Raw genomic sequence first — 14,086 nt, 5'->3', positions numbered from 1 at the left:
GAACTGTTGATGCAAAACCACAACCTTCCCCTCAGAGGGATAAAGGATGGTTTATTACAGAGTCAAATATAAATAACCATGGCCTAGTAACAGAGCTACAGTTTCCTAAATCCCATATTTCAACATGGTAACTGTTTCATACAGTCTTTGTAGTAACAAAACAAGGGAATTCATACATTAATGTACCTTTCAAATACACTGGTGGAAACAATCAGGTAGGTGAGTTATGACAGAGCTGGGAAGTCTAGGCTCTAGGCTTTAAATTCTGAGGACACTCTTAGCCTCTAGGTGGATGGGAGTGTTATCTTTATACCTTCCAAATGGTTTCACCTACTAGCCACAAGGATGTGAGTTGTGACATTGAAGTTGGTAAGGAATGGCTATTAAGGAGGATAAAGTTAGCCTAACATCAGTTGTAATTGGGCGCTGGATGGCAGCACTCCAACATCTTGACAAGGAGTGAAGTTCTACTCAGTTAGTCAGGTTTATAGGAGGTGCAGAAGGAGGCAGGGTTCTTTCCAGGAATTTCTCTTCATAGAACAATAACTTCCTTTTTCTCTACTTATGTTTTCCAGGATTTAGAACTTTCTGGGCACAGAACAGGATAGAAGCATCCAAACAAATGTTGCTAAATATATGAACATAGTTTAATATTAGAAAGGAAAGCTCCTTAATTCTTCTTTAGATCCATGAGTCCCAGTCTTTCTAATGATTGAGGCCATAATTAGGACCTCAGTACAGTGAGGATAATATTCTAATGTCCTGTAGCTATTTCTTGCAACATTAAGGCTTGAGGTGCATACTACATATGCCTGCTATAATAAGTTAATGTGGTAAAATATGCAATTTTCTGGGAATCTTCCTTGCTATGTTTATCAGTCCTCAATGTAGCTTAGTAAAATAATATGTCCTTTGTGGGTATTATATAGAAACATTTGTTGTTTATGAACATCCTTTTCCTATATGAGAAGAGTATACACAGCTACACTTCAGGACTAAAGAGATGGTTCAGTGGTTCAAATCACTGGTTGCTCTTCTAGAGGACCATAGATTAATTCCTAGAACCACATGGTAGCTCATAACTATGTGTAACTACAGTTCTGGCAGATCTGACACACTCTTCTGGCCTCGACAGGTACCAGGCACCCATGTGGTGTGCAGACAAAACACGATGTACATAAAACAAAACAAAACCTCTTTTGTAATAGTTTATGTCCTGAAACATTAGCATCCAGGCCCATTCAGAGATTACAGCTAGGCATGAAAAGGAAATGAGTTGTAGCATCCATACAATACAGCTTTATTGAGGGGGGAAAGTCATTTATCCCAAAAAAGCACAGGCTGCTTGCTTCTTGTTTCAAGAAAAAAACTATCCAGCTCTTATTTAGTTACCACGGGGTGCTTTTATTCTCAGAAACAATCGCAGTATAATGGATGTGCTACCAGGCAAGGACCAGATTCATTCCGTCCTTTAGAGGAGCTTTGAAATGTTCAGTAAGTAGGAAGTTCCTGGGAGAGAAGAAGAAGAAAACTGTTCCAGGAGCTTACCAGTGTAGGCCATGATCATGATCTTCAGCAGCCTTTACTTTATGCTATTTAGTAAAAATTAACAAAAAACAAAAAGAGTCACTAAAGGAAGAAGAAACCACACAATAGGGGACAGAAGAAACGACTGTGTGTTTAGAAACAACCTAAAGTATCACTGCTTTGCAGCTCCAAAGTCTTTACAGGCTTTCTTACATGTGGGCTGATTCACTGTTCAGGCTGTGAGCGAATCTAGATGTGAGCTCATCCCACTGTGACCATTTTGACACTAGACAGTGTGCTTCATAAAGCTGTTACCAGTTCAATAAATCATGACTGGCCATATCTTCTTTGGTAGGATAAATTTTTGAGATATGAGTCTGTGTTTGGGATTAGTGGATATAAAGATCAAATAGAATAACCACTAAATCCAGAGGAAGTAGAAGCAGGAGAGATGAGAGATTCTTGAATGTGAGAATGGGATAATGGGATGGAGTCTATATTTCTTAGCACTACCACCCTTTAACCACCACAGTTCCCCATGTGGTGGTGATCCCCAACCACAAAATTATTCTGTAGCTACTTCAGAACTATAATTTTCCTACTGTAATCGATTACAGTATAAATATCTGGCATGTAGGCTATCTGATATGTTATCCTCGAATGGGTCTCCACACACATGTTGATAATAGCTTGGATAGAGGATGGTGGGTCACAGTATAATAGAGATCAGCATCCCAAAGTCTGGCACCTTTCTAAATGACAGGACTTGGGGAGTAAGTAGTGTGTCTAGACTATGGTATCTATAGGTAGACTATTCAAAGGTGATCTTTTCCCTAGGCTCACTTCTGTAGGGCAGGGGTCCTACCTTAAGTGGCTTGTCTTTCATATTGGAACCCAAAGACACATCCTGAGTATGATGGAGGGCTGTGGATGCCTCTCATGGCTGAGAGTGACGCTCTTCTTCATTTGACAGTGTAGGGACTTTCATTAGGTTGGCACAGCTGTCGTAATAAAGAACCATACACTGGCATTTTAAACTGAATAAATCCAGTCTTTTGTAGTTTTAGAGTCTTAAAGTCTGAGATGAAAGCATCAAGAGGAGGGCAGGTTTCACTTGAGAACTGTGAGGAAGAAGCTATTGGATGCCTCTTCTCTGGAGGTTTGGAGATGTGTCATCCTGGCCTGAGATTTTGGCATCCTCAAGTCTGTACAATGCTAATTGTAGGGATGGAGAAGATGGTGGGAGGGTCAGGAAAAATCAATAATCCTCTCTTGGCAGAGTTTAGATCAAAAGGAATATAGATGAACAGATGGTAATGTCAAGTAGATAAACCTGAATTTTAAGCTAAATTGAATTTAGGATAGAGAGGCATTGTTACATCGATCTCATTTAAAATCAAGGTCTAAATGAGAAGATTTGAAAAGATGTATGAACAGAAATAAGGCCTTGTCAAACTTTGGTCTTTGGAAAGAAGGAAAGGAGCTAAGTTACAGATGAGTAGACAATGAGGTCTCAGTCAAGCCAGGAGTAACAAAGAGATGGGAACGTTTTAAGGAGGAAAAACTGCACCCAAAGCACCTAAGGGTAAAGACAGAAAAAGAAAGAGTATAATTTGTGTTAGGAGTATGGAGGCCTGTGGATGAGGGAGACAGTGGTAGAATGAAGGTAAGTGGTAGTACATAGGGAACTCAAGAGAGGATGGAGAAGAAGATAACTATTAGAGATCCATTTCTGAAGAATTTTATAGGAATTATAACATAACAATATTGATGGGGTTATACTTCAGTATCAGAACCCAATTAAAATCATACAGCAAGATATGTTTGTATCTTTATCATATTCTATACTAGTGGCTAGAGGTCAGTTGTGGTCCTAGTATCATGAGTCTTCTCATTTCTGGTTGTAGGGCTGAGAGCTTTTGCAAAGGAACATGCTATGACATTGAATTAGACTGTATGCTACATCTTCATCTTGCATCTATCCTAACCCATGACTACATTTCATTAGTCAAGTCAACTTATGAAGCCAGGCTGCCATTGAGCAGAGATGTACATTCTTTCCAGAAAATACACTATCCCATGTGCTATGGCATGGAATGGGAGAAGTAGTAAGTAAGTAACAGTTGGAAATAACTAACAAGAACACATCTCCCAGTATCCCCGCCTCTGAACTTCCAGTTGATATTATTGTTGTTGTTGTGTGTATTATATGACAATGCTACAGAAACACAGTAATTGTGGAAAAAACAGTCTGAGACTGTGAGGATATTGGTCAGTTTTTACTGTAATGATATTTTTAACAGGAAAAAGGCACAGTGAGACTACAGATATTGAAAAACGGATAGGCTTGCCGCATTTTTGTCTTCTTCATTCATTCCAAACTTTAGTTCTGTTCTGAAGTCCCCAAATTTTCTATGATTAGAGTACCTGGCAAATGTTTTTGCTCCAGGTTGAGTGTTGAAAACATCTGCTGTTGCTTACTGTTACTGCACTGAGTAGCATCTATGATCTATCTGTAGGCTCCTAGGACCAAGTTTTCATTTTTCTCAAGGATGTGTCCCATGCAGGCTATAGAAACCTAATGCAGACTTTAGACACAAGTACCTACATGAACATTATCCATTACAGTTTTTAGATAACTCTTTAATATCTAATTCTTTAATATTTTAAATTAGGTCATCTTTTAGCTGTAGAGAATTAAATCCAATTTCCTTTAGTGACTATAGAATATGAAAGGAAAAGATAAATTTTATGTGCATATAGTTTCTGAACAAACCCTTTTAAATGTAGATAGATCCGATACAATGACAAAGTCCTTAATGTTAGTTGCAGTTGCTGTCCCATTCTGAGATCTGAGAGAGTAGGAGGAAGAATCACACAACACCCTAATGTGTTAGAGTGACAAGACTTCCAGGGTGACAACTGGATCTTCCTTACAATGTATATATTAAGAACATCTATCTTGGTTATAACATCCCCTAGGTGAACAAATGTTGTGACAGATTTCACCTATGTAGAGTCAAGAAACACACTCATGCATTTCTCATGAAATAGGCCCTTCTTCACAGTAGTGGCATAAGGCAATATGTGACAATTACTACTCAAGTGATTGTCCCTGTCAATGAGAGATCTACTTAACATACCCTTGCATAGATGGCTTCCATGTTCTCTCTGGGATTGGTGAGTTAGGAGCAAACACTCAAGTCTCCATGCTCCATGTGATGTAATCCTTCAACAAGCTTTATAGTCCTGGACTGACACTTGTCTCTCTGAGAACCATGATTCTTAATTACGAGAAACCAATTGTGATGAAGATTGAAAGTGGCAGAGACTTTGGGGAAGTTAGCTGTCAAAATATCAACTCTCCCCCATTTTTCTGAGTTTGGGAGGAGACTTTGGGAACAAAGTCCTAATTTCATATTATTGATCCTTAGTAGCCTAATTGGCAGTGACTTAGAGGGAACTTGTGACATTTCTGCCCATCATTTTAAAAATCATTCCTAATACAAGAGAAATTACTTGGCTCTGTTTTTCTTAAACCTAGAAACCTTTCCAGCAGAAGAAAGCTTACCCTGTGTGGGAGTCAGCCAGTATCTGCTTGTAGTTTGGCCATTGGTGGTCCAAGCTTTTAAAAATTATTCTGCTTCTTACTAGAAGACTAACACCCGGCAAACCACATCATATCACTCTTTGAATTTGAGTTTTACTCACCTATATGTAGTAATAAACTTTAATTGGGGGTTTCTACCACATCCTAGATCACTTACTTCCCAAATAAAAGACAGAAAACCTGTATATTTATAGTAAGCCTTAAAGAACCAGGGCTGGGCAGATATCAACCCTCTGTGCTATTTTGTCTAATCCCTCAAAAACTCCAAGATATAACTGGCAGTGTTCTGCCTTGGCTGATCTTACTCCAATTGGCTGGTCTACATGGCCATTCTCTGATGATCTATCTCCCTATGGTATCTTCTTCCTTTTCCCTCTACTTCTTTTCTTGGTCTCTTCGTATACCCCAAGCCCAGGAACTGAAGCCCTGCCTACCTCTCTTCTGCCCAGAATAGGCTTTAGGCATCTTTATTAACCAATAGTTTTAAATTAAGGCACAAGGTTTACCCAACAAAAGCTGGTAAGTGTGAGAATTCACCTAAAGGCACTTATGTATCTTCAGGTACAGAATTTAGCATTACAATACATAGCATTGCACACATCAAACCTCAACATCTATAAATAAGAATACCAGTATTTGTGTTGTTAAATAGCTCATTTACTTCTTGTGTTTTTTCCTGTGGTTTTAAATTTATTTATTTATTTATTAGAACTAGATCCCACTACTTACCGAACTCATGGATATCCATCTGCCTCTGTCTCCTAAGTGCTGGGATTACCGGTATGGTCTCCCATGCCCCGAAATCATTTTTACTTTATATAAGCTTTTGGTAGCTATCCCAGGGCCATGGAGACTAGATATGCAAATGAGAGCCCCAACTTGATGAGTATTAAACACACTCATTCTGAACATATCACCTTTACTTAGTCATAAAGAAAACTAACACTGATGCATCCATGCTACAGACAAGAAAATCATACTTTGAGTTTGAGTACCTTTTCCAAGTTCCATAAAGTGGAAAGCTTTGACTTTAAATTCAGACCAAGATAGCTTGCATTAACTACTGTGGTATACAGCAACGACACAAAACTACAATCCTGCTTGCTTATGGAACACAGATCAGGAAATGAGCAAGGAAAGTAAATGGACCTGCAAAGTATTCAGCCATTGCAGAGGCACAAGCTTGCTGTTGTTCCTTGCAAAAGTTTGCTTTAAAAATCTAAGATCAAGATGTATCTATAAAACTCTCATCTCAAGTATTTGAAGTTTTGCTGATTTCAAAGGCATTGACAACAGAGACACATACACATACTGTAATTTTGAAAATGTCAATATTTATCCAACATCAGTCTTTCTGTATGAAAATGCAGAATGACACGTTGCTATAGTAACAGAAGTCTTACCACACACATGCTATTGAGGAAATATTTCATATGTGTCACCATGTATATTAAAAGATGATTGGGTTATTTTAAAGATTCTGACTTCTTTAATGACTGATACTGTTATGTGTATAGTTGACAGAAAAGAAGCTCATATTATTTTCATTAATCAAGTGCCCCATTTAATAAGAACTGAAACATAAATTTTATGAGTACATTACAGGAGGATGTGATATGTGAATGGTGCTGTAAGACTGCCAATCATTCAAAAGGAAACAAACGAGAGTGCTTTGTTTTTAATGGCTTGAAGTTTGGGTCAGATAAATGAACCTGGAACCTTTGGAAACAGTAGTGTACCACAGCCTTGAAGACCTGCATGGCATTGTAGCATTTGTATCTGCTGTGTGCTATTAACTTGAAAGCAAAAATGGCTTCTGTAAAACATTGCCTTTTGTTAATTAGGCAACTCACAGACTTTGAACATGAATCATTAACCGCTGATATTGCCCTGAGGACAAATGTTTGTGATCCTCTGGGGCTGTTAGAGATAAAGAAGGAAAAACAATGAGGACAGGAAAGTGCTTATTTCTCAGTTTTAGAATAGCCAATTATTTCAAGTAGAGATCTATCATTAATAGGGTCACTTGAAATAGAAGAAGTGGGAATAGAAGAAGAAAACATCTCAGTTTCAGGCACGGAATCTTATGACAATTATCACAAAGTAGCAATCTGTCATTTTCGTGGTGGTTCGAAGTCAGTAGGTTGCAAGCCTCCTCCTATGTTTGGAGAAAAATAGGAATGCACCAATACCTTCTGTATTGCTAGAGATGGGGGAAGCCTGCTTACAAGCAAATCCTGCCAGCTCTTAATAAGGAGTCCTGCGAAGTTCTTGACAGCATGAGGCTATGTGGATTGACAGGGGAAATTCTTTATGTGTTTAAACATTCAGATATTTGTCTGCACAGTTCAGTGATCTTAAGCTGCATCTTGTTTGGATTCAGGCTTGTTTTCTTCCTTGAGTGTGTGCTGATGGTAACCTTCATGGTGGTGGTACAGAGAATCATTTCTCTCTCCACTGTACATTTGTTTTCTCTGTGCTGAATTTGAATGCTTCATCGAGGGACCCAGATGATGGGACAGATTTCCTGGGGCCATTAGCAGCCTTCTTTCTCTGAGGCTCCGGTTTTAGCATCCACTGTAGCCTGGTGGGGAAATTGTTATTTATTTATTTATTTATTTATTTATTTATTTATTTATTATTCTACACATGTACAAAGCACAAGTCCCAGCCTGCTGTCCTCTGCTCTTACAGCTTTTATGTGGTCTCTGCGAATGGGAAACAAAATGTATAGAGACAGCAGGCAAGAGCCAGGCTATCACTACTCTAGACATCAACAGACTTTAACATGAAGAGGTTGTAGCCAGTGGCTGAGGGGGAAGTCAGCAAATGACATGGTAATATCAAAGAAGAGATGGCACTTAAGCACTTAGAAAAATGTTCTATTTAAGGACTTAAGGATTATAAGTCTTATTTTATTATGGTATCTGTATGTGTGCACATATGTAATGCACAGGTATATATGTTTGTATGTGTGAATGAAGGTGCACATGTGCCATAACACATCTATGGACGTCAGAGGACAATCACATCTTCCACTTAATTTAAGACAGCATCTTAGGATTTTGCTGCTGTGAATTGACACCATGAACAAGGCAATATTTTCTTTTTCCTTTTTTGGTTTTTCGAGACAGGATTTCTCTGTGTAGCCCTGGCTGTCCTGGAACTCACTCTGTAGACCAGGCTGGCCTCGAACTCAGAAATTCACCTACTTCTGCCTCCCAAGTGCTGAGATTAAAGGCATGCACCACAACTGTCCAGCAACCAAGGCAGTTCTTATGATGACATTTAATTGGGGCTGGCTTACGGTTCAGAGGCTCAGTCCCTTATCATCAAAGCATGGAAGCGTCCAGTTTGGTACAAGCAGAGCTGAGAGTTCTATATCTTCATCTGAAAGCAGCTAGGAGAAGACTGACTTCCAAGTATCTAGGATGAGGGTCATAAAGCCCATACCCACAATGACACATTTTGTTCAACAAAGCCACATGTACTCCAAAAAGGCCTCCAAATAATGCCATTCTCTGGACCAAGAATATTCAAACTACTACAGAAAGGGTCTTTTGTTCACCATCTTATATAACCTGTAGGTTTCCAGAGATTTTCCAGTTTTGGTCCCCCATCTTTCCATAGGAGTTCAGGGAATACAGACACTTGCTACTGTATTTGACTTAACATGCATTCTGGGGATTTGAACTCAGGTCTCAATGTTTGTGCAGCGAGTACTTTACCACTGAACTATCTCTCAAGCATAGCATTTTAGATATTATTGTTGTTCTGTTTCTTTCTCTGCCAATTAAATCCTCTTAAGTTTCTCTAAAATTGTCTAAGGGGTCGGACTATAGATCTGCTTCCAACACATCTTCCTTTACTCCTTTGTATTCTTCTCATGATGCCTCTAATGATAAGGTCAGGTAAATCCCGTGTGGACGTTCTGGGCAGAGCTATTTCATGCTTGTCTTCCATGTTCACCTTCTCCTCAAACCATAAGCAAACTCATGATAAAACATTTATGGTCACTTCCATGTCTGTTTCTCTGTGTGTATGCATACATGTGCATGTGCGTGTGAGTGTGCGTGTGCGTGTGCGTGTGTGTGTGTGTGTGTGTGTGTGTGTGTGTGTGTATCTCTCCAGTGATGGAATTACAAGTATGTACTGTTGTGCTAGGCTTTTTATGAGGATCTGGGAATCAAGTCCTCATGCTTGTCTGACAACCTGTTAAATGATCCCCAGTCCGTTGTCTAAAGCTTTCCCTTTATTCCTGTGCATTTAAGCCACAGTTCAAGTATCCTGACTCCTAAGTCTGCAGCCTGAATTCAATAGCACATCTTTATGTTGTTCATTGCTCCCAAAGTATGTGATGGGGGGGGGGGTTCCCTTTTGGGAAGGTGTGTATGTGTGTGTGTGTATGTGTGTTTGTATATCTTTTTTATACTCTATCTGAATTAAACTTGTGTTCCTTTTGTTCTAGTTGGTGGCATTTCATGGTGGTTTACAGACAATAAAAGTAAGAAAACACATTTAAAATGAAAACTACAGCCCATGTTCAGATTGTCTTTGTTGGATGCAAGTGAGTTTTCAGCTAATGGTCTTTGGGCATAAGAGGTTATTACATGTTTAATGACCGTTGCTGTGAGAACTTTAAATGTCTTAGATTTGGGTGAGCTGTTTGAAATCTGGCTTTCTTAGATGAGGTTTCATGGTAAGAAGGCATATTTTTATTCTTTCATAGATGAGAAACCAAGCAGGGTCTAGTGTTTGATTTAAGAAGATCTCCTGTGGCCAATAGGGTAGCAGTGAGGGAGTGGGGCTGTTCTACCAACATAGCTTGTTGGAAACTGTTAGGCAAGCATACAGTAGGCACTTGAATGTTTAGAAAGTTTATAAAAAAATAGATGGAAAGAAATTTTGTTTATAGTTAAATTTTGGGGATTTTTCTCTATTTCTCTAAAACTGACGAGAAAGACCTGGGCTCTAGTCAAGTGAGTAGATGCATGAGTAAATGCAGAATATAAACACAGAAATTAAATTGATAATACTGCCAAATGGAGTTGCTTTTGCTTTTTTTGCATGACTTTTTCCAGGAACCCATTTTACTATAACCAGGAAAAGTAAATTAATATGCAGACTTTTTAAAAAATGCTTCTCTGAATGCTCTGGGATTATTTCTAAATACAGTGAAAATTTTCTATCATCTTGACACCCCTCCAATTTCTTCTTTAGGAAACTTTCATTTTCTCTTTGGTGCTGAGTATCTGGAGCATTCTATAAAGGATGGTGCCTTTGTAAGGCAAGTCAAACACTTATTGTCTCTTCGCTCAAGTAGCAAATGAAATCTTTGGAAGGTGTTAGGAAGAGTTCCTTTCTGTGATTTGTTTAGAGAATAAACATAGTCCTGAGGACAGAATTCAGCATCTGGCATAATAGAGAGCTTGGAGTTCTAGCTATGGAGATGTTTTACATTATTTATGAGTTGTCCTTTTCAGCAATTCACTCAACTTTTCTTCCTTATTTATCCCTTAATTGAAGAGTCCCAGATTAGATCATGTTCATGAAAAAGAACAAAACAAAATAATCGGAGAGAACCCCCAAACCACACTATTTGATACTGAACCACTGTAAAAAGATTTATTCAGGGTAGTGCCTTTCTGAGTGCTAGTCTTGCCTTCCACCACACATTCAGATGATGATTCAGGTGAACAGCATTCCAGCTTCAAGTGGCTTAAGCAGGAAGGACATTTATTCTCACATAGCACAACAATGAGAAATAGTGCTCACTTTGTATCTCAGCATACCAGTTGTTCTGCCCAGAAGCCTTCAGCCTTTCTGCTTTCAGAGATATCAGCTGCATCCCTGTGCTGTAAATGGACACATCCCACTTCTTTTTTTTTTTTTTTTTCAAATCAGCGAGAGGAGAAAGCTTTCAAGCCAATTAAAATTAGAGATCCTTCTCTACAGTCATTTGTATTGAATGAAGATCCATGCTTGCTTGTCCTTGGACCATTCTGAGTACCTCCGAGATCTGAATAGGAATTCCAGATGGGTTTGGTCATCTTAGGTAGAACCCACAGTGTCTACTACTAGGTTATAAATCACTTATTCATTTTGCAGTGAAGAGGAGCTTGAAATCTACTTTGAGGTTTGTGTGAACCCTCTTATACAATTAGGTGTTATACTTGCGTGTTAGTTTTCTTTTTCATTCCTGTGATAAACACTATGACCAAAAGGTTCTTAGAAGAGGAAAGGGTTTATTTCAGCTTACACTTCCAGGGCACAGTCCATTATTGAAGAAAGTCAAGGCAGGAACTGAAGCAGAAACCATGAAGAAATGCTGTTTTCTGGCTGGCTACCTGGCTCATGCTGAGTTAGATTTTTGTATCCAGCCTACATCCACATACCTACGGTTGTTGTCACCCACAGTGGACTGGACCATTCTGCATAAATCACCAGTCAAAACAGTGCCCACAGGTCAATATGATCAAGGTAGTTCTTCACTTGTGATCTCCTCTTCCCCAACAGTAAATATAAACCAGCACAATGTGGTGTTATAAATGCGACATTCCAGGAACCTGGTTTCAAGTTAATTAGTTAGACATTAACTTTCATGCATTTCAACTCCTCCTTAATTTTTTTAAATCCTTAATCTATTTATTTAAATTGGCAAATGAAATATGTTTATTTCTGTCATGTAAAACACCAAACCATTCTTGACATCAAGTAGAAAATCTAGATAGCTCAGTCCTTGTTCCCTAGGACTTGAATTTATAAAAGAAGGAAGTATACATGCCTGGGTAAGTGAATTCGAATACAAGAACAAACATTCAAATGCTAAAGAAACCATGAAAATTAGAAACTACTTACTGCACATGTGGTGTTTTAGATATTGTGCTAGGTCCTTTCCGTATATGATCACAGCTAATCATTGCAACAGCCCTGCTAACTAACTCCACTTGATAAAGAAGAAAAGCGCAGATTAGAAGGATTAAATCCCAGTTCAGGTGACTCAGAGGAGGTGACATTTGAAACCAAAGCTCTGTTTTCAAACCCTGTGCTCATTTCATTATGACATGCTTTAGGCAATAAGTGAAATCAAAACCCAGAATTTCCAAACAATTAAATCTCTGATACTAACTTATTTGGTGGTTCCTGTGTTTATGTGTGTGGGGGTCGTGGTGGTGGTGGTGGTGGTAATATAGTCGCAGAACAAAAATGAGCGGTTGTCACAGAATATGGTCTTTGGAAGCAGTTTACAGTGTAGTTTGAGGGCTGAGGTTGTAAATGGAGTTTAGTGGTAGAGCCGAACTTAGCATGCAGGAGGCCCTGGGTAAACTCAGTGCAGAGGTGGGAAACATTGGGAAGGGGATGTGAACACACCTTCAGTTGAGCTTAAAGTGCTGGACATTCACTGCAGTAGCATTGAAAAGAGGAAGGGCAAGCAAAATCACCAGGAGGAATTCAACTGTGATGTCTGGTCTAAGTGTAGCCTAGGAGTGCTAACCTGGCAGAGAGTGATGGAACAATTATTGCCTAGCACAGTATTCAGCACAGTGGGCTGAGTATCATGGGAATATAGCACTACTCAACCTACCCATTGGTCATAGGGTACCCTGAGAAGAGCATGGCCTCTGTTCCCTGGCTCTCTGTGGTTGTGGACAGCAGGAGGTGGTGGTCCTTATTCTCTGTATCAGGAAAACAAGGCCTTTCTTGAAGGGGCTCTGGGCCGTGCCTTTCTGTGTCTGCTTTAGTGATGCTAATGGCAAATTTTGTTTGTTTTCCAGTTCTGGCCATATTCTAGTTTATGAGTGGCACTGGTAATAAAGGTGGTGACTAGGGCCCTGTTTGAGTGAAACGGATAGGGGCCTGGGAAATATAAGCTCACAAATGTTTATTTCTGTGCCCGTTAAAATGCTTACAGTAGGGTACTTTTCAGCCTGGCCTCATTGCTTTTAGAACAGGAAAACAAATTTGTAAGTGGATCACATCTTGTCTGAAGACAAGAGCCCTGCTTCCCTATCACAGCAGCGAGATTAGGCCAAATTAGGTCACCCTGTTTCCTTCTTTCTCAGAAGTCTGCAGGTTTCTAAGGTCGGGCTCTGCTGGGGTAATTACTGAACGGTTCACAGAAGGCTTCTCTAGGTCAGAAGTTTACTCTTCTCATTTGGAAGTCGTGTCTTATTCCCTGACTCATCTCCAGTGGCCTTGGTTACCAAAGTGACCTGGGGACATTTTCCCTTGCACACAGCCTGCCTACATTTCTGTGCAACAATAAAGAAATATGGTGGAATTTAAGTTACACTAATGTCCTACTAAAATAGGCTTAGAGAAACATAGGTTCTATTTTTTTCCTCAGCCAGATATCCTATCTAATAACATTTTAGGTTGATGGGTAATGGTCAGAAGGTCTATGGTATCATTTCATAGCTCTCTAAGATGCTAAGTAAGTCTGAGTGGGAAAGTAAACCCAGGGAAAGTTACTTGGAGGATTTGTGAGCAGGCAGTATGTACCTATGAGAGAATATCTCATCTGGAGTGTAGTTACCAATGGAATCTGCCACCCTCCCCTCGTTGTTCCTGCCTAGAATGTGTTGTTATCCTTCTTAGAGCCCCACCAAGCTCCCGAGCTCCTTTGTCCACCCATCTAGGCCTCTAGGCACCAAGCCATGTGCAGCCTCAGCAGGAAGCAGGGTGGGCTGTGCTTTGGCAGGTTTCCACATCAGGGATACTGGAGTAAAAATTGGAGGGGCTGTCATAAGGCAGCTCTAACGGCTTTCTTAAATGTGCTAACTTAAATTTATTTAATTCTAGGAATTCTCTGAGTAGCCATAACTATATTTCAAATGGTGATTTCTGTAAATTAGAAATGCCATTTTTCTTCAGCTCAGGAATTTCAATGAACTAATTATTCAAAACCAAATGTAATTAAGTACCTCCCCCCCCCCTTTAACAAGTGTG

This window comes from Mus caroli, chromosome 6 (assembly GCF_900094665.2).
Source record: "Mus caroli chromosome 6, CAROLI_EIJ_v1.1, whole genome shotgun sequence".
Taxonomy (NCBI): Eukaryota; Metazoa; Chordata; class Mammalia; order Rodentia; family Muridae; genus Mus; species Mus caroli.
The sequence above is the reverse complement of the archived record's forward strand: the minus strand, read 5'-3'. Positions refer to the sequence as shown.